The sequence below is a fragment of the Taeniopygia guttata genome, chromosome 11 (genome assembly GCF_048771995.1).
Source record: "Taeniopygia guttata chromosome 11, bTaeGut7.mat, whole genome shotgun sequence".
NCBI classification, from domain to species: Eukaryota; Metazoa; Chordata; class Aves; order Passeriformes; family Estrildidae; genus Taeniopygia; species Taeniopygia guttata.
The window spans coordinates 1,093,825-1,120,395 of NC_133036.1; the positions used below are offsets into that span (position 1 = coordinate 1,093,825).

At 37.6% G+C, this 26,571-nt stretch overlaps 1 long non-coding RNA gene across 1 annotated transcript in view; it reads right to left on the minus strand.

The window, feature by feature from the left end:
• LOC140684870 (uncharacterized) overlaps positions 1 to 26,571 on the minus strand; it is a 272,714-nt gene that overhangs the window by 223,674 nt on the left and 22,469 nt on the right. The window contains exon 3 of the long non-coding RNA XR_012057792.1: positions 24,168 to 24,318. This is a non-coding gene — a long non-coding RNA (uncharacterized lncRNA). The remainder of the gene's footprint in view (positions 1 to 24,167; positions 24,319 to 26,571) is intronic.

Genomic DNA, 26,571 nt, shown 5'->3' on the forward strand with positions numbered 1-26,571 from the left:
CTCTGCATTCCTCAAGTTTCAGCCTGGCCAAGCCCACCCAGCTCAGCCAACTTGTTCCACTCGGGCATCACTCTCAACACAGACTGAATGAGCTCATTGCACACTGAGCATTTGCTTATGAAGAGACACATCAAAACAGGTTTTCCATAGCAATTTCAGTTTCAAATTCTTGTACTTCTTGAAGGAATAAATCAAAACCAGAAACCACTTTGACTTGTGCTTTGGATACTGCTCAGGGTTACAGCAGCTCTCCTGCTAGACATTTTAGTGATCTTAGCAGCCTAAACAATCCACCTGGCACCTCACTCTCCACATGTAAGGGAAGAGATGTATGATTTCCTTTTTTTTTTTCTGACTTGCTTGTTTATTTCAGAGCAGTGAAAAAGATACATCAAAACTATAGACTTCAGGGAACTTTAATCTGTCAGGCATATAAGAAACTTTACTCCTAATCAAAGTATCTATAGACGCTATGATATTTCAGTATATTTAAAAGGCTTCTCCATTCTGTTGTGATTAAAAAAAAGGAAAAGACAACACCCATAAAATTCTAATTAGAGAATTACTGATTCTAGGAGAGAAGAGTTTGAAGAATATACCTTCATCAAAAGGGATTTATTAAAGAAAAAACTCAAGACAACTCTAGCATGTGTATCAAACCAACCTGTCCCCCACTTCCAAGTAATTCTCATTTATTTTTGCAGCCTACTAGCAAGTGCCACCTTGCCTCATTTACACTGCATACTGACTCAGAAACCGTACCAAAAAATTTTGTACTTCAATTCCAGCCAACAGTAATGGAAAGTGTAACCTAAATTGCCTTACAAATGCTTCTTGCATCCATAAGTAAATTAAACTAAACTTCTGGGAAACCTGCCTGCTCAATGCTATTGTGCAAAGGACGAAGCAGATCTGAGGCAGGAGCAGGGATGGGGGATATCCATTTGCATAAGGAAGATAGCTCCTTTGTAAACATTGATACAGAATGGCAAGTCTAGCAATGACTTTTTCCCCCTAAACTCTCTCCCCTCTGACTTACACATCCTTGTAATATATACTGCTGTTTTGACTTGAGCTATGCACCCAAATAGACTATTTGTGGAGCATTTGTGATGCACAGATCTATTATGCACAGCTATCAGAGGTCAAACACAGAGCAATTCTATACCTCTGATGTCAGCCTGAACAGAAGCATTGTTCTTGGCAGTGACAGGAAAAAGGCACCACATCCAAATTACTGAAAGCCTTCTCATGCCAGAAGAAAAAGCTGTCAGTTTAACAGCTGAACACAGAAGGTTCAACCAGTATATATCCTTCTCATTCAAGTAACATGAAACCCTGAAAAAAAAAAAAAAAGAAAGAAAAGGAAAAAAAAAAAGCTGGAACTGTGTCAGATTTTTTAAGTTGGAAAAGCTCTTGTCAACGCTGAACAAAGAAAACCAGCCATTTGTGTTGCCAAGACAGTGCTACTGAATTACAAAATAAAAGAGAAAGAAGGAGCCTCAATATAAATATATAATGTGCATGTCTGTACTGAAAGATAAAATATTCTAAATTTACTATAGTTTCATATTTACACTGCAAAGTAGGCTGCAAACTGTGTGAATATCTGTTAACATGCACACTCACACATAGATATATGCCGATCTATAGTAAATCCATAAAATTTGTCCCCTATGTATATTTCCCTCTTCTGTATTTCATTACTCAAAATAAAAATAGTTCTCTAATTACCACACTCATATCTTATTCATGCTCAGTGTATGTTCCTTGAGGAGCATCCCCAAACTGCACAGGCTGTACTTAAAGAGCTGGGAGACATCTCCCAGCCTGGGGTGAATGACCCCTCAGCGCATCTTTGACAAAACAGACCTTAGCATGTCAACAGCTATCCTATAATGATACAAGAAAAGAATCCTCTGACGCTGGGCTGTGTGAAATAAAGGTGTAGGCTCTGTCACACCCTGAGGCTACAATCCCCTTGCCATTCCCCTAGAACAAAATGTTGCTCAGTGTAAGGGAAAGCTGTTTGGAACTAAAGCAGTGATTACCAAATCTTCACTTTTTCTCCTCTCTTAGTTTTAAAACATACACTGGGTGAACAGCAAGCATTTGTAAGTGTTAAGTATGTAATCCAGCTTACAGGCTATATTTCATTTTCTAATGCATAAGTAAGAGAGATTTAAAATTCCAGTAAATAGTTTTAACCAGCTACATCAAACAAGTGAAGCATTAGATGGGGAATGTGAACAGATCTGTCATCTGATCTGCCACATGGTCCTTGAAGAAATATCAATCCTGATAGGTGCTTTACTGGTTTTGTTTTCCATCACCACTGGATAAGCAGTTTAAAAAGTGACGCTAATTTTTAGCAGAAGAACCATGAGAAGTAATATGAGGAGACAGTTGTACACAGTCACAGGATGAATTCAGAATATTAAAATGTTACTTTCTGCCAACATTAAAGAAAGAATTGAGTTTAATTTCATTCCTGTAGGTTGCTCTTGCTTTTTTGTCAATACAAAGCAAAAATAGATCATTTTAGCTGATTAGAAGTTCCCATGTTCTTCTTATTTATCTCACACTTGAAATGACAACACTCAGTTTGTGACAACGTAATTGTCTCCATAGAAACTAGTTCCCACAAAATGGAGCTTTTGCACAATATTTGGACCCTGTTTACTGAAAACCTGGTAAACACATGTACTGCACAACCTGTCACCACTGGCAGATTTCATAGAAACCCACAAACCAGTTTAGTAGGGATTTATTAAAACAATACTGTTTTCTACGTCTGACCAGCCAAAAAATAAATCAATCATTACATGAGGACTAAGTAAACTTCTCAGCTGTTCAGAATCAGGATACAGGGCTCAGTGTTCTTTTATGCCCAGGTGTAGCTCTGCTGAGCCTAAACTGTGCATTAGGTGTGTGATTACTAGGAATTGTTGACACATGACACTGACTCACAAACCAATGTAAACACTGTGAATGCTCTTTATCATATAATAGTGTATACCAAGTTTTCTGAGGTTAAATTCCTACTATCTTTTTTTTTCCATTGCCTTATAATTAAAGAACTTTAATCATCATTGCCAGTGACTTTAAGCTCAGCTTTGACATCAAACTAAATTCCCAAAACCTCCTCAAATACACAATTTCTATAAAAGCTTTTTGGAAATAGTGGAATTTTGAAATTCTCTTTATTTGACTACAATAGCTGTTTGAGTGAGGCTGTATTTCTTTGCTATATCAATATATGGTATTGCTTGTGTACATAACAGTCAGTGGGATACATCTTTGCCTAATTTCATTCTTTATAGTCCCTGTACAGCAATCAGTAGGTACTGGCAGATAACGACTCAATCTGCATGCTCAAAGCAAGTATCTAACAGTAAGGTGGTGCCTGGAAATGAAGTCAGTGACAAAATTTTAATTAGCCTCCAAACTAGAGCACATCCTCCTGTGTCACTGACCTGTGTGGTCACCATGACCATGCAGCTGTGCACCACATTCCAGGCTGGAATAGGGGAGGACACTGCTCATCAGCATTTCCAGTGATTTATAAAGGTGAATGTAGGACAAATCTAGTCATACTCTTCCCAAATACCTTATTTAAATTTTTCAATTTGTCCAGCAGATAACATTTGCTAAATCTCTCAATAGAAAATGTGGCTTTTGGGGAAGAGAGAGCTTTAATTAGTTGGTTTGGTTTTTGGTTTTTTGTTTTGTTTTGGGGTTGTTTGTTTGTTTGATTGGTTTTGGTTGTTTTTGGTTGTTTGTTTTTTTTTTGGTCAGGCTATGCAAAAACAAAAATGAAAGACAGACTTCTTGAACATCTAGTGATCAGTACAGCCCGCATACCTCAGGAGCAGCCATTTATATGTAGGATTCCACCATCTGAGGGTGTCTTGCCAGAGAAGAAACAGATGGTGCCAATAAAAAGCAAAAATGAACTTCATTCTTCCATAACAAGGCAATAAACCCCAGCATAATATTATTATTTTCCATAAGTCAGGTCTTAACACATCGGGGGCAAAAGATGAAAAAACTGAAAAAAGAAATCTTGTGCTTTTGTTCCAAGGCTTTGATGTCATCACTGTTGGTTTTTGGAAAAGAGCTCACAAAACTCTAAAAATCCCTTTTAGACTTTAGGTTGCTCTGCTTAGGGATTTAGAAAGGATGTCAGTGTAGGGTTACAGACCAGATGACAATTCTCTTTGCTGCCAGGTGTATGTGGGCTGGAGGGATAAATAAGATGCACGGAGATGAAGTTTGTAGTTATCTCTTTTCCCATATATTGACAGAATACATTTCACTGTGCACTGACTGAGGGTTTTTTAATTTCTCTCCCATCTCTACAATCTCTTGGGTACGTGAATGTTTTTCCTTCTCTCTCTTATTTCCCCATTCTGGCTTGCAGGTTTATCCCACACACCTGCAAGAGCAGGATCTTTCAGTCACAAAGAGCTGCCAGAGCTCTCATGACAAGGAGCAGACATTATATGGAGCATCTTTTTCAGCTTCATTAATAACAAAACACCTGTGAGCTAGGGAGTTTAAGAGATTGTGTCTTCATCATTTATGAATCTTCCTCCCTGCTGTGGCACTTAGTTCTTTGCCAGCTCAACTTGGCACAATTCCTCAGCGTCCAAAATTAAAAAATAAAAAAACATGCACTTTTGTCTCCAGTGAAGGCAGTGTGGATGGTGAAGGCAGGGAGAAAACACCACCAGAAGCTGAAAGCCTACCCTTGCTAGAGCTGGTAAGAGTGACAAGCCTTGACACTGCTGCCTATTTATTCTGCTTGACACTTTCCTGTTGTAAGAAAAATAATGGACAAGGGAAAATATAATCCTAATGACTCAAGTATGACATTATAGCTGCTTCTCTCCTCCACAGTACCATTGCAAACTTATCACAGCACATGGAATTTAAAATTTTATTGATGAATAAAATAGCTGTGGCAAAACAAAAGAACAGCTTCTAAGCCTATCTTTCCATAATACATTTCTAAAGGGGAGAACTGCCATTAAGACATTCTTGCCATGAAAGGTTAAACCCTATCACAAAGATTTATTTTTTAAGTCATTGTCTTTACTGGAAAGGTTCGATGAACATTCTCACAAAATGTTCTATTCTGAAGCGCTACCAAAGGAAGGACATTTGATTTGCAACCAAACTAACAGCAGCTATACAACACGGTGTGGTTAATTTGACCTCTGAGGACACTGGAGCACTTTGCAAACTATCCCAGACTCCCAGGCACTGAAATCGCCTTTTGATATCATCTGAGTTATTGCCGTCCCCCATGAGCCTTTTGAAATTCTCTCAATACAAGTGTTAGGACCCAGGATTCCTTTGCTAGACAGTACAAATGCAAGCCAGAGATCATTGTATAAATCAATTATTACATCTCTGTTGTTACAGTGTTGTTCAGTAGGATTAAATAACCCGAAGGTCTGATAGATATCCCTATCTAACTGCAGCAGACACAACAGCCACCACCATCAAAGAATTTACCTGATGTTATAGTATTAGCACCAAATCTTGGATGAGAAACAACATCTTTAAATGCCAGAAAGTCACTAAGGCACAGAAGTAAATGACCAAAACTATCTTTTGTGCAATTTATAAAACAAACTATAGCTTCTGAAATTGCTTTTGTTTTTACTTTGGAGATGGTGCAGAGGTGCATCATCTTCATACTGATGCTCAGTATGTCCTGCCCTCTTTTGTAGTATATGTGAGTAAAAAATCCCAGATTCTTACAATCTGGGAAATACTTTTTATTATAGGATATACAGATTTTGCATGCAATTTCTGTTTTACGTACTCGTTGCAGAAGAAATGTAGCAAAAATAATGATCTGAAATGCAAAGTCTGGGAAAAAGCTCACGTACCACAGGTTTCCCTCAGATCTTCTAATGGACCTCCATGCAACTAACAGGGTCTTTCCTTTTTCTTTGGCAAGGCATTTCTGGCTGCACTTGAGTTGTGCCACTCTGTGATATAATCACACATTCTGCAAGCAGAAAATGAGTGAATCTGTTATTCATACTCTGGTGCTTCATGATATAAACAATGCCTTGAACCTGCCCCATCAGGGCTGCTGTCCCAGCTCATGGACAGACCCAGCAATGGGTGCAGCCCTAACATGAGCAAGTGTCTCTCTGGGATATGCCCGATTTATAAGCTCAAACTCAGACAACAAAGAAATGCAGCTGAGACCTTTGTTCTTTTCTCATGTGGCAAGTACTGGAAACCCCACTGGGAATTCAGAAGGATAAGATACATACCATGAGTTTCCTCAACATTCAGTGCCTGGAAGACCAGGTTCCGATAACCCCCACCAGTGATTAAATTTGGAAATGCATATATTAAAATCTCACAACAAAAAAAACCACCCCAATAATTTGAGAAACATGCTATTAAAAATTCACTCAGTTCATATGGTTTTGAATATTCCCAAGTTCATTTTTACAGCATAATTAAATTATGGACAGAAGAACTGAACTGCTTTTAATGGTAGGACATTCCACTGCTGTACTGGCTGAAAAGTATAATTCAGAAAGCTTAGTGTTTAATTTAGAGTCACCGTTTTAGTCGCATTTGTAAAAAAAACTAGAAGGTATCTTAAATATGTATTCTTTTGTGAAAAAAAATAATAAAAAATCCCTGTAGGATGGAAAACACAGCATCCTGGCTCAAATGCTAATGTCAAGAAGAAAAATATTAAAGATATTATATTGAAGATATAATATATTGAAGAAAAAAACCTGAAAAAAAAAGAAGACATACACAGTGAAAAGAGGACATAAGAAAACAACTGAGTGAAAAAAAAGGAATGTGAAGAAATTTTCTGCTTATTGTTGTGTCTCTAGTCTCTCATTCTAATTATCATACACTTCAGCAAACAATAAGGCAAAATAAGCAGATGAGATCCACAAGAGCAATAAGCCTCACTCACAGATTAAAAGCAGGTGGCAGAGTGAGAGAATAACATGAATGGGGTAGGACTTCTGCTCTGGAGGAGGAAGATGACATGAACACAGCTCCCACAGCCTGGGCTCCCAGCTCCTCTGGGGAGTGGGGCAGCCCCACAGCCAGGCTCCCACAGAGAGCCCCTGCTCTAGGGCAGCACTGTCCAGGGCTTCTTTCTCACTCAAATAACATGAAACCACAGAAAGAAAGCTAGAACTCTCAGATTCAGTGTAAAGTTACAAAAGCTTTTGTCAGTGCCAAACAAAGAACACAACTGAGACAGTGCCATTGAATTAATAAATAAGAGATAGAGTTTCAACTTGTATTTATAGTCTATGTATACAGTCTGCTACCCATGTAATGCATACATCTCTCCTTACCTTCTAATATTTACTTATAACTAATATATTTAATGCATAAGTAAGCATTATATAGAAAATATAAATTTTATGAGTACAATGTGGCTCACCCACTGAGTACAATTAATCACCCTGCTGAGAAGAGTGTCTCTACATTACAATCTCCTATGCTATCTTTTCTACACCCCCAGCATACGAAGGTCTCCCTAAAGCAAGCTCAGCTCTGACAGCCCTGCAGCAGGGTGACACCAGGGACCTGTGCTCAGGCAACTCAATTGTACTGCTAACATTTAGAACCACAATCAACAACACATAGCAAGTAATTTGCATGTAATGGTGTTGAGTGGCTTCTAAATTTAAAAAACTGAGCATATTTCCCACTCAGAGGGGACACTCCTTGTTATTTTGATGTTAGATGTGATTTACAAGGCCAACAAGTTAACAGCACAGCCAATAGCTAACTAATCTGTACCATATGGATGTGGTTCTCAGATGACAAACATGCTTTGACTCACCTGCAGTTTATTTTCTATTATACACCAATGCCTGCACTCAGGCTTTCTTCGGACTCTTTTCCAGTACTGTCAACAGATTAAAAACTGAGAGCAATTTCAATCAAGAGTTTCACAGACCAGCACTGTAAATAGTCTTGGGAAACATGACATCCAACTCTTTAACGAGCATTTGTCATTAACTTAAAGAAGCCTATGTCTGGAAGTGGCAGGGGGGAAGGAAAGAATAAGAAAAAGAAATCCAAGTGCTACCTTACTAATTAACCAGAATGGTGATTAAAACACAGGAGTGCACAACACCCTTACAGCAAGGAATTGGTTGGGCCACTAGTAAGTCCAAAGCTTGACCAAACTATTGTCTCAAGTAAGTCAGAGGGTTGAAGGGAATAACTACCTAAAGAAAAAAAAAAATCCATCAGATATCTCTCTTCTGTTGTTTATATTATTGACCTGATCACTTGGCAGGGTAGGTGAGCAATGTTAAGTCAAATTCCCAAATGGTTTAATTCAACACAGCTTAATTCAGCTTTAATTTAGCACAGTTTCACTGACTGCAGTCCAGCTGGGCTGATTTATTCCAGCTAAAGGATTGGCCCCACTCTAGTGTAACTGGTGAAAACTATTATCCACTGAAAGCATGATCATAAAGAAAAAGGTATTGAGAGGCATAGTATGAAATAGAGGGTGTTGATATACTGAATGCTAACAATGTTTATCGCAAAGACAGCTCACTCTTTCACTGCTGTGATTATAGTTGCCTTTTGTTACAACAGAGCAAAAGAAGGACATCTTTATTGCTTGGAAGTCTATGTGCTCCTCCTATTTATCTTGCACTTGAAATCTTTACCCTTAGTTTGTGACAACATAATTATCTCCATGGAAACCAGCTAAATTGTCATGAAATAAAACACTTATGTAGGCCCTGGACCCTGCTTCTTTCCCAGCCACACAAGCACTGTACAGACTGACCTGGGCACATCTACACCAGCCTCTCTCCCCCTTGCAGAAATGCCAGAACACACTGCTTTTCCTGTGCAGCCAAATTATACCACTTACTACGTTAAGGCTTCATAAATAGCTTTCCTAAAAGGCTTCATTAATTGTCCAATGCAATGACTAATATCTCTGGTTTGATATTCATGTGTCTCCACGTCCACCCAAACTAGGCTTATGGTGATTTACAGAACAGTACAACGTATGGAAGGTGTCATGGAAAACATCAGTGCTTTATTAAACTGAATTTCTAGTTTCACAGTCTGAAAACACAAGTCTAGCAAGGCAACTATTTCCTAACATGAGTTAGAATGTTCATATCATGGAAGCTTAGCAACAATGAGAAGATTAAGTATGGGAGTTCTATTAAAGTATTTTTTCCCTTAGTGCTTTTGAAAATCCCATTGCACACTATTAGTTGCAACTATGCTGGGCCAATCCTATTAGCTCTCTCCATTAAGTGTTCACAACTTCCCCTGGAAGATGTATTCTTCCATTTCAGCAGATATTTTATAAATTAATTGCAGGCTTTTCACAGTTAAATTGCATTCATTTTATTTTTAAATTCAGCATGCACCAACGCCTTGTATAACATTACAGAGAGACCCTCGAATACTCCACCATGTTTCATAAATAAATAAATGTGTGTATACACACAGAATTTTATGGGGATAGAAGAGAGGAATAGGAATTGTGTGGTAACATACCATGTATTTGTAACATATTGCAGATATCTAAAGGCCAAATTATTTTTAGCCTGCTTTCCTAAAGAAATGACTCTTTTATACTTGTGCCTCTGCCTGTTCCTTTGATTCTGCTGGCCAGTTACTCTCAACAGACAGACAGTATTATCAGAGAAATTGTTGCTAAAGATTTCACAAAAGACAGAGCCAAGTTCTTTCCCCATTAAGGAGATGCTCATTCTGACTGCTCATGCTGAGGACAGGCTCACTCTGGACTAGCAGGGATATGTGCTGTCTCTGTCCCCTCTACACAAGAGCTTATGAGTCATTGGGGAGCAGTTAAAAACACTAAGTTTAACAACATCAGAAAACAGGGCTGAAACACAGAAAAGACTCTGAGGCACTGCCATGGAGAAGACATGATGAGGAGAAATGAAGCTGATGACATGACAGAACTCATGAAGAAATTGGACAGAAATCAGCAAGACTTTATTAGGGAAGGCTCATATGGGAGCTGTTCCTGGAAAAACAAGTGCTCTCTTATTGTAAAGCAATTAAGTGGAATTCACTGTCAAAGGTATTGCAATTTTGCAAATTATTTCAAGAGAACAGTCATCTAAACTTACTAATGCTTTCTGTTTCAGGTGAATACATAAGGCTTTCCTCCCCCAAGCTACTCATTTCTAAAGCTGTCCTGTGCTCCAACAACAGCAATTTCATCCCACATTGTATTTAGTAAATTGCACTGAAGTGCATGAAGCCTTCCCATAATCTCTGTAAACATGGCTGTATATCTAAAGGCAACTCTTACATATGAGTCATTTTCTATTTTAGTGCTTGATAGCTCCCATTCATGACCACATCATCTCAGTAAAAATGAAGTTGTTCTGCATTTAAATGCCAAGTAAGATATTTAACATATATAAAATATAGGCATTTCTATAAACATAATTTTATATATATATAGTAGATTCTATCATTCATATAATGCCTTTAAACTAAACAAAATACACACCTGGAGATTTAAACAGCTCTACAAACATTAGGTATTTTGCTTGAATGCATCATTACCTGTGTACCTATATTATCTTCTCCTAGGCAGTGGCAACAAGTGAATCTGAAATGTTAGGCTGTTTTGTCACCCATCTGAAGTTTAGTATAAACTGAGTCAGGAAAACAAAAGGCCAGACACAACAAATTTCCTGAAATTGGGGATGGTGAGTAACACAGCTTACACATATGGTGTGGCACCTGGTGCTCATTACATACAAATCAAACAAGCTCATCATTCTTGTAAAGCATTTCTCCAATATGAGCCTGTTAAACCCCCTTCTCTTCAATTTCTCTCTAATTTTTAGGCGTCATGGTCAAAAGGTGACAACCACTAACAGGAACACACCAGTTTGCCACCAGGGAATAGGATGCAGCTGAGTTCCCTATTCCCAAAGACTTTTATTTTGTGGTCCTGTAATATTAGGGCACCTGCCCCACCCACAACAGCTGAGAGCACTTAGCAGTACCTCCTCCCTCATTCCAGGCTACGGGATGCATTTCAGAAGCTCTTGACTAGACTGAAAAAAAACCATAGAACTCAAAAATATCTGACAAGAATAGCAGAATGCCTGCAAAAAAAGCACATAAAATAGAATTGTTAACAGCTCATATTTGAACCAACATGATAGTCTTACTTCAGGAGTGAGGCAGCCTCTGTGGTTACCCCAATTAAACGTACCAAATCAAATGCAGATTATTCCCCAATGCTGTTTAATAAAATGTGGCCCCCAGAATGTTTGCATAAGAGAGGACATGTACAGTGCAACTACTAAAGGATTTGTGGGCTTCTCCAAGTTATCTCCCATAGAGCTTCCCATAGCCCTCTCCTTAGGTTTGCAGGAGGCAGAACACATTTAATGACCTAATTAACTAAGAAAAACTTTAATTTTATGATCATTTAATGGCTGGGTTAGGGCTTACAGGAGCACTCTGGTGAAGTGCACATCCAAAATAGATCCATTTTTATTTGCATGTGCATTTTGGTCTAGAACACCTACTGAACCCTGCCAAAATGACCAAATTATGCTGTGGCAGACTTGTGATTGTACCAAATAGTACAATAAAAGGGACTATCCTGCTTCTCTGAGCAGCTGTGTGAGCCCAGCAGCTCTGTAGTACAGCATATTAATTACCCAGTAATTACCCACTCAGATTCCTGTTACTTTAAAAAAAAAAAAAAACCAAACAAAAAACAAAACCCAAACTCAAACTTTGCATCTAGGTTTCATATAAAAAAGATGATGCTGGAGGGAGAGAACAGCATTTTCATATGAGTCCTTTCTTTCTTTCTAAAGGTCAAAGTCTGTAAATTTTAACTTGCTGTATAAGAGTTTGGATTCACTAAGGCTTCTGAAACAGGTCAAAATAAAAGTTGTGGAGTGAGGCCGAGAATAGTAAATAACTATTCAGAATAAAGACAATCTGAGAAGATATATAAATATCTCTAAGAAGCCACTATCTAACAGTTCAATTAAAAACCTCATCATCGTGCTATTTTGCAATATTTTTCAAAACCTACTTCTTTTACTCAAAGAAGAAATGTAGCATTTTTTACCATAGAAACATCTCATTATATTTAACTATGACATGAGGGAAAGCAGATATATATGAGTAATGCATCATCAAAAACAGAAAAATAAAACTATTGGTAGCAATATGAAAAGATTTTGTGAGTAAGTGAACATATATTTAATCTCTGTTAATGTTTTCCCCCTTCAGCATAGAGAAGGAGTTTCTCTGTCATTGCAACACTAAAGTATCATCTATCATAAGAGGAACAAAAGACCAAAGCACTATTCAAAGATGATAACATGAAAGACTTTGAGAGTCTTTCATGCCTTCAGTCACATAGTTCTGAATCCTCCCCTTCTCTATTATTTCTGTATATTACTATATAAAACCATGCATCTATCCAATGGAAGATCTCATCTGGAGGTCAGAATTTAAAATAATATTTATTCAAAGCTACAAATTGTTAGTGTGCCTTCTCAAATTCACGCTCTTTTTTTTTCTAGTTTTCATAGCAGTTATATCAACAGGTCAAGGTATCTGTCATAAACCAATCTATCCTTAGTGTCAGAGAATTTAGGCCCAATTGTAAAATCTCTATAAAATAATACTTTTCATGCCTTTAGTACTCTTCTCTGAGGACCTCAAATTATTTCAGAAATTATAATTAACAATTTCCTAATCAGATTCTTATTTTTCTTACCAATAGAGGAGAAACATAGGCATTTTTTTCAGTCTTAAAATAAGCGTGTGACAGAGTTAAGAACAGAACCCATTATCAAAGATGTCCAATTCCTTTGAACACAAAAGCATTAGTTCAGAATGTATCTTGTTCTTGTTTAGAACTATTTTCTATGCTACTAATTTTGTAGACAAAATGCAGCAGAGCACTGAAGTCTTTCAGTGATTTTTGTATAGCCATAGGTACATGAAGTATTTATTCACATGTTGACATGAATTGTTTCTATGTAGCCTATGAGAATTCTTTCTTACTCTGTTTTCTTTCTACTACGTCTTCAATTTTTCCACCTCTCATCAATCCTCCAGAAGTACAGCACATGCATTTTAATGGAGAATACATCAAAGGTCGACAGTGATGCCTGGCTACTCAACAGAATGCCAGACTGGTGAATCACAGCTCACAGGCTAAACAAAGACCAATCTACACACTCTACATGGGCTTGATTTTTAATCTCTGTAAGCAGGAATATACTCGATGTATTTGCCTGGGCTCAACAACATTTAGCTCTGCTTCCACCATGCACTCACAGTTTTGCAGCTTTCTAGAAATATCAGCAAAACCTCTAACACCTAGATCTGTTAAAAGCTTGTCTTTGCCAACCCTCCTGGAAGTATCTTTAAACACATTAAAATTCCACTTGAAGAATTAAAGCAAAAATTGAGGTGGAAGGATTTTTGCAGAATAGTGTATGAGAGAATTAGATTATTTTGCTTGCAAAAGAGACCGTAAAGGAAATACAATTTGTTGAGAGGAAATAAGCTATATGTTAGATGAGGTCATGCTTATACAGCACTGTTTGTTTGTCTGCTGGAATTAGAAGCAAGGATGAATGAATGAGATGGCATGAGATGTAAGACACTTCCAGAATTTCATCCATACCCAATATGTGCCATCCATTCAGTAATAGTGCTGTTGTTACATAGTGCCTCTCCCTCTGCAGAATCATTTCATTTTTAATGGAATAAATACATAAATTTAAAACCTGAAAGTTTGCCTGCAGCCATTAGCAGCCTATTGACAATGTCCATGCATTTCCAAAAGACCCTTCCTTATATCCCTCAAAACTGGCAAGTCAGAAGGCAGAATAAAATTAGTAAAATGGAACCAAAATATTAAATTCAAATTTCTAATCCATGGGAATGTTGTGCTACCCCAATACTGTGGTGAATATTGTCCCTCTTCACATGATGACTACCAGCAGAGCTCACAGTACTGAAGACTGTTGTTAGCAAAAAATAAGACAACTCACATCTCCAGAGCACCTCAAGCACAAAAAGTTACATCTTTGGGTGATCAGAAATGCCAGAAATCTACTGAAAGAAGCCATTCTGCAGCTATTTGATTTATAATCAGATGTGCTTGACCCAGGATTAATACACCAGCACATCAACACCAATCCTCTGCCAAGTGACCATAACCCCAACACTCAGCACTGCTGGAGGTGTGGAAGAGGGACAGGTCTGTTCCCAGGACAGACAGTAGGAATAAGGATTCTGGTGGCTGGGTGACAAACTCTTTCTCCCTTTGTCTCATGAGTGCCACTTTTCCTCACTGCTGACTAGAGCATCAGAGAAGGCTTCCAGAATGCAGAGACTCAACATTATCTACAAGCCTAGCAGAGTTCTGATGTTGTGTACCACATGCTGCAGATTCTGTTTGGCATCAAAGGCTAAAAGATATGTATTTCTAAGGCATATAGCTTGTCAGGAACTGTTTGGACCTGGAGGAATGAGGCATCTGTAGAAAAAACAAAAATATTTACGTTTTCAAGTGTTTAGAGTCCATGCAGATGCAGTTGCACCCTCCCTGCTTGCAGAGAGCAAGGTGGACTCACACTCATTCCTATTTTCAGCCCAGTACTTACCTCAGCCCACTGGGAAATGAGAGGTGTAACCACAGCTGAGCAGACGCTACAAACCCAAAGCTTTGGAGGAAAGAAGTTTGTGAGAACTTCCAAAGTCCTCCTCTGAAGACACACCCACATATGACACTGTCATGAAGACAGCATCCAAACCAGCCAGAAGCAAATAACACATTAGAAAGAAGAGAGCGGGGGGGGGGGGAAAGTTGGATTTTTTTAAAATTAAATACTCTTGCCTAGTTTGCCTTAGCTAATTAGCATCCCTTCTTAGCGGTTTAAGTAACTGCTCATTTAGATCAGTGAATGATTGCTCTGAGATTAGGGTGTGGGAAAAAATTTTCTGTTGGGAATAATCTACTTATGCTACTATTTATTTGAAGCAGTGATAAACATAGAGATTTTCCTTCCATATGTGCCAAGTATAAGAGAAAGCAGAATGATTAATGAACCCTTGCATTTTACCAATAAATTACTAACTTCAGAAACAAATTTATAGTTTTCATTAGTACAAGTTTCATTAGTTTCATTGCAAGCTACTCTTTATTTTTTTTAAGAATGTTTATATTATTTTCCTTTGATCTGCTGGGAATGACATTTTGTGCACCATTATTTATAATCTACAAAAATTAATTATGCTTCTAATTAACAGCATGAAAATAAATTAATGCTCAAGGAGTTATTTATTCAGTTGTAAAGCAGGAGCTTTAAGACTGTATATATATACATACACATTCATTTGTGCTTAGAGCATTTTCTCTTTTTTCCTTTCTGTTTTACCTTATTAATTTCTTCCCAGATTTCTGAGGTCTATTAAAGTTTGGCCTTTGTAAAAGTTTGCAGAATCTTAAATTTTCTTTTTCTTTTTCTTCAATAAACAACAGGATACACAAATTGATGTGTATTTCCCTTCCTGTACAAAGGCTAAGACATCAAAATAAATTAATAGCAGGAATGAAAAAGTGAAACTACTTCGCCTTGTTAATGTACTCCCTTTCTTATGGCCATTTAATGAAATTAGCAGCTGTAGAATATGCTAAAGGTGGGTCCAGAGGCTGACATCTCATTATCTAGAGAGCAGAAAACTGGGACTCTCATGATGCAAACTCCTTTTTTCTGCTCTCTAATTTTATTCAGGTGCAATTAGGAGTCACCTAGCAGCAAAGGTAGGACACCCTGTCCCACTCCATTGCCACCTCCTTTTGTCAGGTGTCAGTTTGTCACTGGACCTGGTGGCTTGTCCCTGTGGAGTGGGTCTGACACCAGCTATCTCCTCTCAGATAAAGTAAAATAAATAAATCTCTGTGTTTATCTCCTCTCAGAGCCTCCCAACAGTTGTTGGGCCACAGAAACTCTCAGTTACAAAAGGGGCAAACGCAACGACTCAATTACTGTGGTTGTGCCTGTTTTCCACACATTGACAAGTTAATGGTAGACACAGTCATAAAAATATTATGAATTGATTTTGCAGAATATTCAGAGCATATGCACTTTAAATCATAAATATTCATTCCCCAAATATTAAAAGTATTCCATATAGGATGTCAGGGAAATTGGTGGTGGTGTTATGTTCAGGAAAACCATCTCCAGTTCTCAAATGTAAAGAGCAAGAAAGTAATTTCCAAACATGTTATGAACTGCAGTATGCTCACACAATTCCTTTCAAAGTGAACCCAGGCTGCCTACAGACACAGGATAGATAAAGAAGGTAACTAACAATTTTTTAACTATTAAGCCAGAGATAGGCTAAACTTTTTCTTTTTTTTCAGAAAAGATAACAATCAACTACCAAAATAATTTATCTGATATTCAATTAATCCTTTGTAGCCTTTAAAAAATAAGGACTAAGATATCTAGTACAGTTTTAAGCAACATTTCCACGGTGTGTTTTAAATGGCGTGGTGTGCACACACATCTGAGAAATGAATATTCCTTCACCACGGGCTGTCTGTATCTCTTTTCTTCCCGAGCCCCAAATGCCAGCTGAGGTTCAGCACTTCAGCGAAGGTGCCCAAGCACTGTGCTGTCCTGCAGACACAGCCACGCCTGTTCCTGCAGAGCTGCTCTCAGCTTTTCCCACTCCTCCTGGGCAGCCAGAGGCCCCACGCCTGCCCCAGGGGCAGCCAGGGCTGAGTGACAGCTCTGTGTCCCTGGCAGCCAGGCTGCCACAGGCTGCCCAGTGCTTTTGGAGGCTTGTCCGAGCACAGTCCTCTCTAAAGCAAGCTGCAGAAGCAGCTCGAGATTTTTGGACACAGCCACAGACTAAAGGAATGAGATGATTTAAATAAAATGGGTTTTTAAAAGCCTTGTGTTTATAGATGGGGCAGTTGCTGCTGAAAAAGAATCCAGCGCTACCAGCAGTGAGGGGTTTGTGCATGGAAAACACAGCTATGGCTGAGGGTGACTGATCTGTCCCACCAAAACATCCAGCAGCTCCTCTTCCTCCTAGCAGTGGAGCTGGAGAAGGCTCCTGGGAGTGGTTTTTATTTCCCATAGAAAGCTTTTGTTAGCTGTGATTCTTGCTTCAGGGCTGTGCTCCACATGCCAGGGCCCTTAGCAGGACGGGGAGCACGGGGTGCTGGAACATCAAGAAGAAAGTGGAGCATGATGCCAGCAGTGTGAGGAGAATCTGTTGGCAGCAAGAGGGACAGGAGACTTAGAGTCTTCCATGGGTAAGACTTTGTGAACCTGCTACACATAAACTCCCACGGGTCAATATTATTTCAGGCTTCATGCACCTGCCACAGGCTGGAACTGCATGGGGATGCTCCTGCTTCATGGGAGGCTTCCCTGTGCAGGGAGATCAGGTGCAAACCCTCACTCAGAGTGGAAGAGATGGTGTCACCCCGGCTGTAGCACTGCCAGAGGAATGGCAGGACAAGACCCAGCAGCACTGTTTTAACAGGGGGGCAATATGTGGAATTATTGAATATAAAGCACTGCCAAGGACCAAATGCATACAAGAAGGGTTTTGTTAAACCACTGAACACTGTGGCACTAAGACCATTTTGATCTGAAACTTTACAATACTGGTGCAGCAATTTTGCTTTAAATATACAGCACATACAGATGGGGAAGCCTTCCTTTTCAATCCTAGTCCTTAGTCATCTGTTTTTCTTTCTAGCTGCCATGTGGGTCATGTTGAAAATGTAATGAGACTATCAAAAGGTATGTTGGACAGTTTAATAGGGAAGTCTCATAAACAGATGTTCATAATGAACAGCTACCAAATAGATTAACATATCTTCTTTCTAATAAAATGTAATGTAAAGTAGATAGATTGTGATACTCAACAACCTCAGTAGTGGAGTTAAAATTGAATTATATGGAAGAAAAACCAGCTCTGTTCTGATTTCAAAATTATGATGATATACTATTATGATCCATCACTAGCAGAGCAGTAGGTGAAACAATAATAAATCACTTCTATTTATAATGCAGCAAATCATAATAAGTATCAAACGGAGTTATAATTCATTTTCACTTCAGGTCATAATTAGACATCTACTATACTGTATTTTTCCATAGGTATATCCCTAGCTCAGTAATTCATAATCCATCACACAGAACCAAAACAAATGTAAACTGAGTAAAAAACTATTTATCTCCCCAATGTTTTTAACATAGGTATTAAGTAACTGTAATAAGTATAGCTATGCAGTACACACAAGTGATATGATGTATATTTTTTTCTATTATGCTAATATATTTCAGCAATTCTTGCAAAATTCTCTAATGGCTTTTGAGTTCAAGCATTTATAAAAACAACTGCATGCTTCCAAGCATACATTTACCAGTTATTTGCCAAGCTGTTTGGATAATACAGTGGGTGATTTGTCAGCCAGATACTGGCTGCTGGTTTCCTCTTAGTTTCTGTGTGCACAGCTATTCAAGGGAGATTAGTATTAAACTGGTATGAATTCGCATTTGAGGGAAGAATCAGTTATTTTACCTTCTCCCTTTTCTTGTTTTCTCCCAGTGTGAGAAATTTTGCTTCATGGATCATGCAGGAAGCACTGTGCTGCTAAAAAGCAGCAACTGTGATATACACCTGCTCAGATCAGTGGAGTTTATTATAGCAAGGATTAGAGAGTCTTAGTCATATTTACAAAGAATTTCTCTCCAAAGCAGAGTGAAGCCCATGTAGCTTATTCTTCACAAATAAATACCTTTAAAAAAAAAAAAGCGCATAGAGACCTTGTGTTTTACTTTGAGATACTGTGAGATCAGCCTTGCTGGAAGGAAGGTGCTGTTTTCTAGATGCCAGATCCAAGCCTCAAAAGTCCAGGACCACCATACTCCTTTTTAAACATGCACATGCAGGGGTTTTTGAGGCACAGGCACTGTTCATTAAAGATGAAAATAGGACACTCATTGGACTTCTCTCATATGCACAGCCAAGGACAATGGGTATTCTGCAAAACCCCAACAAATGTAAGGCACAAGTTCAGAGATATCTGGTGAAAGTTACAGCAAATTGCTTAAACATCCTATGGGCTGTGATGTTACTGCTGCCCTCTGTTACTCAGCTTGTCATGTTCCCATCCTCTCCTGCTCTGACCTTTCACTAGAGCTCTGCCCCTTGACTTGGGCTCCTGAACTCTGACCTATTCCCAGCAGTGACAAACAGCACATTTCAGCCCCAATTTACAGCTGGCTGAGGTCAGCCTTTAACACCTCCAGCCATTATTCTACAACCCTGTTGATTATAGAGTTATTCCATGAGAACATCTGTCTTCCACTTACAACATATCCTCCCATTATTTTGTCACTCCTAAGACCACAGCTGGAGAAAGCAGCCACCCAATACCAAAACAAGGCAACTTTTGAAGAGCACTGCAGGAAACATGAAGGTAAGCTGTCCATCAGCATAGCTACCTGTGCTTCACAAGCCTTTAGCCAAGGAAAGGTTATTAGCATCCTGTGGTGGTCAGGGCATTCTTGGGTGCAGCTCCTTCACCCACACAGGTCTCGGAGCCAGCAGGGTTAAAAACACCCCCCTGACATAAATAAAGCACCAGTGGCAGGGGGGGACCTGCCCCTCTGGATCTGTGCATGCCAGGTTGGGTAAAGACATCTGTCTGATAAATAGCTCATTTTGCAATCACTATCATATAATTTAGTATTTTGACAGGTGCATAAACTTAACATGAGCTTTATATAAATATTAAACAGTCTTTCTAAAAATGAAAGCTCTGAAATGAACACAGTTCCCTAGGCCTGCCTTAATAATTATTCTGAGGAAAGGATTTGCTGAAGAAGAAAGGAAAAGAGATTTCTCTAGTGAAAGAGTACTGGAGTAATTTGGTGATATTGTATCTCAGTTTTGTGACTGTCAGTTTCAGGTGCTATCGAAGCAAGCCTTTCTACCCTTTGTTTTAGGGTTCTTGTTTTTTGTTTTGTTTTGGGATTCTTATGTTTTGTTTTGTAATGGAGTTTTGGCTATTTGTTGTTTTTATTTTAATTACTTTCACAGTTTAGGCTTCTCTCTTTCTCCTTATCCTGAAAGGAGATGTTTACTATAAATTTGCAACAAAATCACAGAATGGAATCAAGGCTGAATTGACACATAAGAAGGTTTAAGAAAGCAAATACATTATGGAATTAATGAAGATGTTCCCTCCTGATGCTCTTCCTGTTGTGATACCCCCTTCACCCCACGACAGCCCTTCTATTGTCCACCTCCTTCTTCCTGGCCACTGCTTCTGCCCTTGCTGGGTAAGGCTTTCTTCCTGAAGAAGCACTTAAAGGATAAATCCTGAAGCCTTTGTGCTGCTTTTATTTCTTTTTTTATTTTTCCCCCCTCACAGACATTGATTTTACCAAGAACATACTCAGCTCTCAGCATTTATTGCAATCAACATGAAAATAGTGTGGTACCACTTCTGAGGGTACCTTTCCTGTTTTGTCTCCTGTTACAAAAGATCATTTAAAGTGAATGATACAGCTGAAACCCGCTGCTTAAATCCTTGTGAAAATGTTCTCTCCTTTTTCATCCTTAAATACAGAATTTAAAGTCACCTTTTATGAGGCCTTCCTCTTGTCACGATGAGACTAAAAAGTAGTGGGCTAAATATACTCCTGCTACATCCTACTAACGTCAATTAAAAGTTACACAAAATGCATGCCTTATTTTAAAGATTTTTTTTTAGGGTCATCAGATAAACAAATTGTCCAACACAACTGAGAGAGCCAACCTTGGGACTGAAAATTATGACCCACAAGATCCTGATTCCTAATTCTCCTCTGTGGTTAAATCTAAAGGTTCTTAGCTAAAACCAGCATACATGCCTCAAAATCCCAATAGAGATACTGTCCAGGACACCAAAAATCTCAGTTGGAGCCACAGTGGAAATCACACAGTTTCTGACATCTGCCTCCATTACTTTCTTGTACACCATATTTTAGAACACCATCACATTTACCTGTATATAATTTATTTGTTCATTACGTAGATTAGTAAATTCTATACATCCCATGCTACATTGGATGTTTTGCTCATTTCTTACTTTTCCACTATAGGGAAACACTTTTAGAGTAAACTTAGCTCTGTGATGAGAAGTTCTTTTTTCCCCCTATAACTTCAGCTGTATTTCAGTCTTTTATGCCTTCATTGAAATCCCTTGCTGACATGCAGATACAAAGAGAAAAGAAATATTCAGGCATCACTTTTATAAAGGATTAAATTCTGCTGGATATGACACTGAAGGTGAAGTTTTCAAAAGATAAATTTTCCCATAGGATAGAAGGACATAATTCTAAAAATGCTTCCTTAAAATGGCAGTTTATTAATAATGACTTTATGCAAATAGTTGCAGCTCTGTGTCATCCTGTTGCTAACCAAGTGAATAAGGAAAGCCACTCTGAACTTTGCTTTCAGAGTCTAGTAAAATTAACCTACTGTTTAATCAATTTACTTTATTATTTAAAGGGAGGTATGAGCTGCTCATCTCAGGTTTAGGTCTTGTGTGTGCTACTTTAATGCACAAAAAGATCTCATCTATGGAAAAGAGTGAATTAACTATAAATAAGTTTCACTGCTCCTTGTGCCACATTCTAACACCAGAAAATACAGCCATAGGTCCCAAAAGTTGAAAATCTAAACCAACTATAAGATACTTTGAATTAAAAATTCAGTTAATTAAATGCAAATACCAAGAACATTTACCGCAAGTTTTCAGAAAAATACAATTCTTGTAACTATGACAGCAAATCAATTCTAATTCCTACAAACTTCTTTTTGACCATTTTTATACCCTGTTACCTTTCCCTGGTCCTTATACAAATAAACCCTAGACGACCCTTATTATTATTTGACCAGAATAATTCCAAATAAATAGAATTTACATGTGTTGAAGTGACTTTTAAAGACAGATTTTTCCAGTAAAATGATATGGACCTCAATACAGTAAGCAAGCTCGAGGTTGTTTCTAAGACCGATCTGAATTTCATGGACAGGTTTTATCATGTGTGATTTCCATTCCATTTTCTTCATCTCTGTTATAGCATAAAATTTCATCAAGTGTAAATGTCAGATCTTTTCTTTATTATTTGCTAATGTCATAAAAAGCTGAATTGTTTGCTTTGTTAAAGGGCTTACTGAGCATTGACTTTTCTTTATTTGTATTTTACTACCAAAAATGTTTTAAAAAATAAAATAATAATAAAAAAATCCCATCTGAAATGGAATTTAAATAACAGAGCAAGGTTTGCCATTATCATAAGTGTATAAAGTGCTTTGTGAGTAATAAAATGGATCATGGATTCTGGATAATTCAAACTGAAATGTTATGTTCAGTATCAAGATTAGATTACATTAATGTGGTTCATTTTAAATGGTTTAAAGGCCATCAGATGCATGTGAAAAGAATCTGTATCATAACTTAGAATAAATAGACTGAGACATTTGTTTATAATGTCAGTGCTAAACAAATCTATTACTACATTTCTGCATGTAACATTATGTTTCCACTGTTATTAAACAGGCAGAGCATGAAGATAAATTATAGCTTTAATTATAAACATTACCTTTGCATATTTATTAACTTTAAATGAAACAATGTTCACTAACCTCAGATTATTTATACTTTCTAATATTTTAATTAACTTTGCTTTATTTATATAACTTTTTTGCTGCTGGTCATACATAGCCACTTAACTTGTGTATTAACTTGTGTAATTGTAATTTATCACACTAAATATTATCTAGGAAATCGTACAATACTGTCATGATTAGCTTTGCTATAAGATACACAGAGGAAAAGGAAGAGTTAATGACTTATGGGAACCCCCATTTAAGTTCACTCTTAGATATAAACTCTAGCCTTGCCTTTTTTTTTTTTAATTGCACCCATCTAAACAAGACTCAAAGAAAACTCTGCTTATCCTGAAACTAGTCCATGTGACACTATGCCCTTGATTCAACATTGCTAAGATTCATTCTTAAAGAGATTTGGGGAGGAAAAAAGTCCTTGAAGGACTCCATGTTTATTATAGCTCAATAATGAGCAGATAATGGGCAAAAAGGAGGAATTAAGGTCATAATGCAGCCTGAAAATTTTCTTTGCCTGGTTGAAGTATTTCAGAGGAAGAGAAATTGCTGAAGTTTCAAATCCCTGGATGAGTTTCAAATCCTTCCAACTTCCAGCAAGAAAATAGGAAAACAAGCTTAACAGTGAAATTTTTTACTGCTGCTTTACAATGAATGTCTTTAAAACCTCCAGTCAGCCAAACTTAGCTAAAGTTAAAATAGGAGTCAGAAGACTTCACCAGCAACTCTGTCAGGCCCACCTGCAAAAACCCCATGGCAGGAGGGATGGACAGGGTGGGTTTAGCCTGGCCCTGATCCCAGTGACCAGATTAAGGCTGTTATACAACTTTTCTCTTAGGATAGAGGTTTATGTATGGCTGGGGAAGTGGCCAAGTGATGAAGACATCCCCACAGAAATTCTTTTGAAACTCATGTTAAATACTATTAAATATTGTCTTATATGGGTTCTCTTTGTCCCACATATCTGGGAGAAATTTTGTTTAATGTTGATTCCAGTTTAAATACTGTCTTTAAATCTTTAGAATTGATCATATTTTTGTAATTAAAGTTGTATAAAATAAAATTTATCCATGCATTAGCTATCTTTAATACAATAAAAAATTTTGCATTAGAAATGTCTTTAAATTAAAGTAAATAACATATTTTTATTGTATTCCTGTCTCCAAAGACAGAGTTGCCTTAGTAACCATGAGCCAGAGACACTAAGGGCAACCAGCTAAAGAGGCCTTAGAGTGGAATTAAATACTAACACATTTTTAATATTAAATAGAAAGCTTAAATTAAGTTTTAGAAAGGTTTTGTTCTCTGTGGTGCTTATCTTTAGTATGCTACAGAATCACATATCCTGAAAAAATAAGAAGCAGCTAAATATACTCGATTTTCTATTTGTTACCCTGTTTGTACCCAATTCTGCAAAATGTTACCTGCAAAATGCTGAGTGTGACTGGAATCAGCATCAATCCTGTTGGGATGTAGCTAAATTCAAAGAGAGGCTCCAGGTGTCCTCCTCATCACATCCAGGCGCAGCATCAGCAGAACAGTGGGGCTTAGGACTCTGGTCAAGGCCTATCACATCTGAATGGAAATATAGAGAAAGGAAGTCCAGCTCAATCTCTTTTAATAGTAGAAAAGCAGAAAATTGAATAGGGAGGGCCAAGGGGAATGGTGAAGGGGCTTTGAATTATTTCTAAGGGGCAAAAAAGAGGTGAACTTTGTGGACACTTCCCCAAAATTTCAGTTCTCCAGTCATACTATAACTAATTGACCATAAGGCCAAGATTCTCCTGCTACTTTAAGAAATTAAGTTGGGTTTTTTTTGACTATGACCCCCAAAAAAGGGGATTTAATTTGTTTTTGTTTAATTTTGTAAATTTTTAATTGTTGCCTTAATTACAAGTAAATAAAGCCCAAATGTTGCCATTTTTCTACTGTCTGCACCCAAAGCCAAAATTAGACCTCAGTCTTTATCTAGGACCACCTAAACATCTGTGTAGTTAAAAAGTATGCACCATATTGAGTTAGTCCTAGCAATGACAAAAAATAACCTTATTAATTATAAACCACCCCTTTTCAAAAAGCTTAACACTAATCCAATCTAAGAGCAGTTGAAACTTTTTAGTGAGATCACATGTTAATTTCAGATAATCATCACTAAAACTGTCTAATTATTCCAATTCATTATGGTGACTGAAACCTCCTTTGTCAGCTCTTTTAACCTCTATAGTTTTATTATTCTTTAAATCATTTATAGCATGTCTCTTGCCATAGCTGAAATTGTAATTAACCTTAGCAATATCATCAAACATTTTATCAAGTTCTTCATCCAAAACTTTGGGAAAGGTTAAGAGTTGTAAGCAGAACTAAAAATAAAATATCCTCAATGGTGGACCTTGTTCATCCAAGTTTGTTGTGAAATAATGATGTAAAACCAAGGTTATATATGAACAATGAAGTAAGAATCATCCTTCTTCTTTTAAGAGAATATTGTCTTAGTTCCAGCATAAGATGACAGTATTTTTAATGATATCCAATTAAACTCAATAAACCAATTAGCATTAACTCTCGGTAATTACATCTCTGGGCTTGACAAAGATCATACTTCAACCAACATGCTAGCAGAGCTTAGAGACTGAATAAATGTGTGGTTTACCTCACAAGGTCATCTCCCTGATGTTATTATCCCTGACAAAGGAGTCAGCACTGCAAGAGCAGAGCAAGATGGCAAATGTGCACACTTGTCTGATCGGGCTCTTGCCCAATTTTCTTGATAGGCAAGAAACATCTCCTGGAAAAGCTTAGCAAAACTCTGCACCATTCCAGCCCTTTTTAGCAAAAATGGAGGAGAAAAGCAACCTAGCCATGCAGAAATTAAAATAGGAAGTGCCAAGATAATGCAATTTTACTTTGTATATGCTGGAAAGGCTGGCAGAGCAGAAACAAAAGTTATCCATGCGTGGTGTACCTGGGGAGAGGCTGCAACTGTGAGACTCTTGTATCTGCCTTAGAAATGGGGAGTTATTCAACTCTCAGGCTGCATTTACCAGTAATTCTATTCCTGTGCCAATAACTTACAAGAGAGGAAAAGACCAAAACCTTTTGTGCTAATTCAAAAACAAATTCTGCCAAGTTTACAACACCATCTTAAAATACCTCAGAAAATGTTTGACGATTGAACAGCTATTGACTTCACTGAGTCTAGTTCCAATTCCAAACAAAAACATTTTCTTTAGATTTTATTTAGTATCGATTTTGCTGAATCATTCTCCTACTAATCAAATGTGCAAAATGTTATTAGGAAAAGACAAGGAAAATGAATGATCTTATTTTGATCCATTTTTTGGGGTGGATGGAAACTGCAAAAATGATTTATTACACAACTGTATAACAGTTCCTGCTGGTGTTCACAGAAGTCTTAAAATGCAAAAGTGAAAAAGGTGATAGATATTTACTACTGCAATGTATAGAATAAATTCATTTCTGATTTGAAGTGAAATTAATCCAAAATTTAGTTGCATTTTCTTAACTACTTCACCTTCCTCTAATACCATTACATGTTCACATCAAGAAACTTTAGGAAAATAATTTGTGAAAAGATAATACCAAATCTGCTATGACACATTTAATATTATGCCAGATTTGACAGCTGGAAAAGAATCCTATTTCCAGCATGATTTTTTTCCATTTAATCTTAACCACAGAATTTGATTTTAAAAGATGTTAAAAGTGACATTTGAACTTCTGTGGCGAGTGCTTTGTATTTGTGAAAACAGAAGAGATGACACAGTGCTTGTGCTTCTGAACCCCCAAACATCCAGGGCTAAGACCTGC